Genomic DNA, 7085 nt, shown 5'->3' with positions numbered 1-7085 from the left:
ATTAACATAATTGCAAAATTATAAATTTAAAGGAAAAGTTAAATGTCAGTAGACTGTTAGGTGCCCTTCTACAATGAAACATACTTGTATATTAACTGCCATTTGCAGAGAATATCTTGAGCCAGACTTTTCAAAAATATGTTCAAGAAATAATTCCCAGGCCGGGCGCGGTGGCTGAAGCCTGTAATCCCAGCACTTTGGGAGGCCGAGGCGGGCGGATCACAAGGTCAGGAGATCGAGACCACGGTGAAACCCCGTCTCTACTAAAAATACAAAAAATTAGCCGGGCGCGGTGGCGGGCGACTGTAGTCCCAGCTACTCAGTAGGCTGAGGCAGGAGAATGGCGTGAACCCAGGAGGCGGAGCTTGCAGTGAGCCGAGATCGCGCCACTGCACTCCAGCCTGGGCGACAGAGCGAGACTCTGTCTCAAAAAAAAAAAAAAAAAAAAAAAAGAAATAATTCCCAAAATACATAGAGAGGGTTCTACCTCATTGCGTATGATACAGTGCATAACCAAATTTCCTTACTGGCATTGTGAATTCCACTTTGAACAAACCAAATTAAAAGGTTGAGAAGACCTGCAGTAAAGAAAATACTATCTTTTGTTTAACCCATTGTTTCCCAGTCCTGACCATTAATCCTTTCTCTTCTGTATGCTTATTAATATCTTTGGCTTGTGAACACACTTTGAGAATTCCTTTTTAACCATAAAGAATGATGGTAAGGGGGAATTTTAGGCATTATGTCAGTTATTTAAATTTGATGGATGATATAGTGCTTTTCTGTTCTTCAATCATGGACTATGTGTTAGAGAGGAGCAGTTTCTGTAGCTCAGGTTTTTACAGTCCTCTACACTCCATCATTGTCCAGATCAATTTTATAAGGGTTTTGTCTTTTTTTGTTTAGAGGTGGGCTCTCTGTCACCCAGGCTGGAGTGCAGTGGCATGGCTCATTGCAGCATCAAGCTCCTGGGCTCAAGTGATCCTCCTGCTTCAGCCTTCCAAGTAGCTGGGACTACAGGTTTGCACCACCATACCTGGCTAATTTAAATTTTCTCTCTCTCTCTTTTTTTTTTTTTTTTTTTTTTTTGTACAGACAAGGTCTTGTTTTGTTGCCCAGGCTGGTCTCAAATCCTGGGCTTCAAATGATCCTCCTGCCTTGGCCTCCTAAAGTACTGTAATTACAGACATGAGCCCCCATACCTGACCAAGGCTTTTTCTGTTGTTACAAGATTGTTTAAAAGGAGAAACTTGAATAACTGTTAACTCTTTCAGCACTTATGCTTATTTCATAAATCATGTTTTCAGACAAATTTTTCTCAAAATGGTTGGGAGCAGGTAGGAATGTACACTAATCAGAGAATTACTAAGGCAGACAAAAGTAGTTGCAGCACTGCTTTAGTTGCTCCTTTGAGATCTGTTACCATCGTAACTGTTTAACATGAAACTTTACTTTCTTTACATCAATGTTTTTCTTTAAAAAAATAATTACATTCACGCCTGTAATCCCAGTACTTTGGGAGGCTGAGGCTGGCGGATCATGAGGTCAGGAGTTCAAGACCAGCCTGGCCAATATGGTGAAACCCCGTCTCTGCTAAAATTACAAAATTAGCCAAGTGTGGTGGTGGCATGCCTGCAATCTCAGCTACTCAGGAGGCTGAGGCAGGAGCATTGCTTGAACCCAGGAGGGAGAGGTTGCAGTAAGCCAAATCGCGCCATTGCACGCCAGCCTGGGCAACAGAACAAGACTCCATCTTAAAAAAAAATCATTACATTTATCTTACAAAGTTACATATGAAGTTTATCCTATACCAAGGAAATAGTGTAAAATTTATTTTTATTTATATTTTTATTTTTTGATTTTGAGACAGAGCCTCACTCTGTCACCCAGGCTGGAGTGCAGTGGCACAATCTCAGCTCACTGCAATCTCTGCCTCCTGGGTTCAAGCAATTCTCCTGGCTAAGCCTCCTGAGTAGCTGGTATTACAGGTGCCTGCCACCATGCCCGGCTAATTTTTTATTTTTCGGTAGAGACGAGATTTTGTCATGTTGGCCAGGCTGGTCTCAAACTCCTGGCCTCAAGTGATCCACTCGCCTTAGCCTCCCAAAGTGCAGGGATTACAGGTGTGAGTCATCACGCCCCAGCTAAAATTTTTTTTAAAAACCACCTTCATTGTATTGCACTCATCTGTTAAAACTTTAGTGTTTATTTTTTGATGTTTTCTTCTGTGCTCAAGTATGGGCCTCATTTCAGTCTGGTAACAGTATACTATAATAGGATAACTGCAAATATATCTGTCACTTTAATTTGTTTTAACTTTAGAAAATTTTAAATATAGGCAAAAATAAAATAGTACCATGTACCCATAACCTCTTTAATAATCACACTATTTTTTGCCTTTCTTGTTTTATCTCCCAATAAGTTTTCACTGGGATATATTAAAGACAACCAGTATGCTATATACTGGTTATATTTTCAGTATATATCTTGAACAGAGAAGTCAACCTTTCACAATAATAGTTGGTTTGAGTCCAGATATAAATAAGGTCTGTACATTACATTTTATTGGTATTTGTCTTGTGCACCTTGCTTTTCTTTTTCAAAATGTCTGCAGAATTAGACATGTAGCAACCTAGTAACAGCAATGCCATGAAAACTCTATCCATTCCCCGTAAGCTGAGTATTCAGGTTGAGTTTTCTGTTTCTGCAAACTAGTGCAATAATACCTTTATATGCTTATTCTTGGATTTTGTTTATATAGAATATATTACAACTGATTATACTGCCAAGTAAAAAGTATGTGTGCATTTTAAATTTTAATAGATTATGCCCAATTACTTTTGAAAATGTCAGTTTACATTCTCACCAGTAATGTGTGAGAGTTTCTTTCCAGTGACATCACCAGTGTCAAATAACATGAGCTTCTGTTGGAGCCATGATGGAATAATTGGTTTGTATAAGGACTGTGATCCCTGACAGAAGAGAATCATGTGGGCCAGGTGTGGTGGCTCATGCCTGTGTTCCCAGCATTTTGGGAGGCCAAGGCAATCACTGGAGCATGGAAGTTTGAGACCAGCCTTGGCAACTCATAGTGAAAACCCATTTCTACAAACAATACAAAAATTAGCCAGGTGTGGTGATGCATGCCTGTATTCTCAGCTACGTGGGAGACTGAGGTGGGAGAATCACCTGAGCTTAGGGAGATGAAGGTTGCAGTGAGCTGTGATCATGCCACTGCATTACAGCCTGGGTGACAGAATGAAACTCTCTCTATATATAAAAGTGAAGTTGTGCAATAGTCACACAAACTTTCTACTTGGAGACACATTCTGGATAATGAGAAAGCTGATCCCAAACAACGTGAAGTTCTTACTGTGTTGAGAAGATAACAGAGAGACTATGCTAGCTGGTACAGGGCAGAGTTCCGCAGAGGAAGGAGATAAACAGAAAAGATTTTCAGAAATGTGCACAGGGATTTTTTCTGGCGTCTTTTGAAAATATTAAATAGTACATGTGTAGAGTGCAGTTCCTCCACCTGACTGGGCACTAAGTGCAGTCAGGGAGCTGCAAGTTGGAAACTGCCCACAGTTCACATGTGGCCAAGAAAGGTTCTAATTCTGACCAGTGATCACCCACACTATTCAGTGGAAATCCCAGAAAGGTCACACATTAGGAGCAGAGCTCAACTATCTCTGAAGTAAAGACTTCAGCTCTTCTGTAAACTGCTTTTTAAAGAATTCAGAAGGATCAAGCCACTTCACAAGTATTTGCCTACAGATGAAGTTCAACATTGTTAGAAAAGTGTAATAATATCTACCACTTAACTGTAAATTTTACAATGCCCCGTGTCTATATAAAGAAGCGGGAAAATGTGACCCAAATAGGAAAAAATGTCAGCCCAGATGCAAGTGGCAGGGGAGATGGTATTAGCATAACAATATTAAAGAAACTGCAGCATCCTGAAGGTTTTTTTTTTTAAGCATGTACACAGTGAGAGAAATGGAAGAGAAAAGAACAAAGTGAGACTTCTGGAAAAGAAAAATATCTGAAGAGAAAATTTATTGGAGATTAAACACCAATTTTTGGGAGAAAAAAATCAGTGAATTTGAGAACATACCAGGAAAAATGAAGCACAGAGGGAAAAACACTGTAAGAGAGTCTCAGTGATCTGTGGGAAAATATAAAGCAGTTTAAGATATATGTAAATGTGAGTCTTAGAAGTGGGGAGAAGGCAGAAAAAATATGAAAAAACAATGGTTGAAAATACTCCAAATTTCTTGGAACCTATCACCCATAGATCTAAGAAGCTCAAAGAATTCAAGGCTAAACACAACACAAATTGCTGAAAACTAGTGGTAAAGGAAAATCTTGAGAACAGCCTGATGGAAAAAAGATACATACATGGGGACAAAAGTAACAAGATTCATAAACTTCTTGTGAGAATCTATGCAAGCTAGCAGAGAAAGGAATAGAGGGGAAACTCTGGTATTTCTGCACTTGGTAATAATATGAAAAAAGTGAAAACTTTTGTAAACAAGTGAAAGCTAAAGCCTCAGGGAAAAAAGAAATTGTGTTATTTGCAGCAACATGGGCACAGCTGGAGGCCATTAAGTGAATTTATGCAGTATCAGAAACCCAAATACTGTATGTTCTCACTTACAAGTAGAAGCTAAACACTGAGTACACATGGACACAAAGATTGGAACAATAAACACCAGGGCCTGCTTGAGAGTGGAGGGCAGCAGGAATGTGAGGGTCAAAAAACTGTCAGCTACTATGCTCACTACCTGGGTGGCAAAATCGTTTGTACACCAAACCCCAGGGATATGCATTTTGCCAGTGTAACAAACCTATATGTGTACTCCCCAAGCCTAAAATAATAGTTTCAAATGAAAAAAGAAATGAACTGTGAGAGAATTCATCACCAACAGATGCAGATGGAAACATGTTTTCATACATAGGAATGGAAATTAACAGAAAAGTTAAATATGGGTAAATATTGTTTTCCTCATATTCTCTTGAAAAAGTAATTGAGTTTTTAATGCAAAAGCAATAATGTATTATAGGGATGGTAATATTTGTGGCAATTAAAATATGAAAACGGCTCAAAAGGTGAGAAGGTGGAATGTAAGTATTATTTGTGTAAGACCCCAACAAAATATACGATACGATATAATACATAAAACTAGACATTTAAAGTTAAAAATGAATGTTGAAAGGCTCTATAAAAAAAGCATGCAAAATTCTAAAAAGTGCTGTAATCAATGAGCCAGTAGAAGTAAAATAGAATATAATTTTTAAAACTACAAAAATAGGCAGAAAATTAGAAAAAGAATGAAGGATAGATAAACAGAATAAAGAGCAAGTTGATTATTACAAACCCAAATATATCAATAATTACAAACAATGGTAATGGTCTAAATACTTCAGTAAAAAACACAGAAGAAAGCCGGGCGCAGTGGCTCATGCCTGTAATCTCACCAGCACTTTGGGAGGCCAAGGTGGGCGGATCACCTGAAGTCAGGGGTTTGAGACCAGCCTGGCCAACATGGTGAAACCCCATCTCTACTAAAAATACAAAAATTAGCCAGGCGTGGTGGTGGGTGCCTGTAATCCCAGCTACTCGGGAGGCCGAGGCAGGAGAATCGCTTGAACCCGGGAAGCAGAGGTTGCAGTGAGCTGAGATCATGCCACTCCACTCCAGCCTGGGTGACAAGGGCAAGACTCTGTCTCAAAAAAAAAAAAAGATGTTAGGTTATGTAAAAAAAGATTAAAATATGAAGACTCAGGTTAAAAAGTCAAAAGTATATACTAACTCAAATAGGTTAAAAGTTAAACAAAAACAAAAACAACCATGCAAACACTAATTATACCAAAATGGCTATGTGAATATAAAACAAATTGCCTTTTGTTTTTATCCAGAGTCTCACCCTGTCGCCCAGGCTGGAGTGCAGTGGCGCCATCTTGGCTCACTGCAACCTCCACCTCTCGAGTTCAAGCGATTGTCCTAGGACTACAGACGATGCACGCCACCATACCCGGTTAATTTTGTATTTTTGGTAGAGATCGGGTTTCACCATATTGGCCAGACTCATCTCAAACTCCTGACGCCAAGTGATCCGACCAACTCAGCTTCCCAAAGTGCTAGGATTACAGGTGTGACCCACCGCACCCAGCCCTCACAACAAATTGTCTTTGAAACAAGGAATATTACCAGGGATTTTCTTCTAAAAAAGGCATATTTTACAATACTATAGAAGCGTATTGACCAAGAAGACGAAGCAATCATACAAGTATTTGTGCCTAGTACCAGAACTAAACAATAAATTAAAAACTGCTAGAAATAAAAATAAATGGACAAACTCAAAATTATATTTTGAGATTTTAATACTATTCTCTCATTAATTTTTAAAAGTATAGAGAAAATCTGTAAATATATAAGATACTTGAACGGTGCTAATAACCAGCTTGTTGTAATTGATATTTATAGACAGTCCACCTAAGAGCAGCAGAAAGCAGCATTTTCACTTATACAAAGAACATTTAGCAAGCTTGTTTATATTGTGAGCCATAAATTGTCAATATATTGAAAAGGATTGAAATCAGAAAATCTGTTTTCTAACCACAGTAGAATTAAGCCAGAAATTAATGTCAAAATTCAAAAATGTTTGCAAATTAAGCAACACACATTTAAGTAAACTATGGGACAAGTAAAAAATACCTACTTGCAGTCAAAAATAAAAACAGCATATAAAATTTTGTGGAATGCAACTAAAGCAGCACTTTGAGGGAAACGTATGTTTTTAAATACACACCAATGATTTAAGTTCCTCCTTAAACAAAACAGGTGAGACTCAAAAAAGGAATTAAGCTTACAGCTGAAATCAATGACCCCCAAGAAAGCGAAAAACAAGGAAAGCACACCTGGAACCAACAAGAGGGCGCGTAAGAAAGTAGGCGGACTACAGAGAAACCGCGCTCCACTGCACGAGACACATTCCTTTCACCAGACACCACACACACTCACACAGAAAAACACACACAGAGACATGCAGCACTCGCGCAGAAACACACACAGCCAGGCA

General features: G+C 38.7%; 1 protein-coding gene across 3 annotated transcripts in view; it reads right to left on the bottom strand.

Annotated features, from left to right (window-relative positions):
- LOC126942118 (uncharacterized) overlaps window positions 1-7085 on the bottom strand; it is a 33929-nt gene that overhangs the window by 25715 nt on the left and 1129 nt on the right. The window lies entirely within an intron of this gene.

This window comes from Macaca thibetana, chromosome 19, assembly GCF_024542745.1.
Source record: "Macaca thibetana thibetana isolate TM-01 chromosome 19, ASM2454274v1, whole genome shotgun sequence".
Lineage (NCBI taxonomy): Eukaryota > Metazoa > Chordata > Mammalia > Primates > Cercopithecidae > Macaca > Macaca thibetana.
Note: the sequence above shows the minus strand (reverse complement) of the source record. Positions and strands in the feature narration are given on the sequence as shown.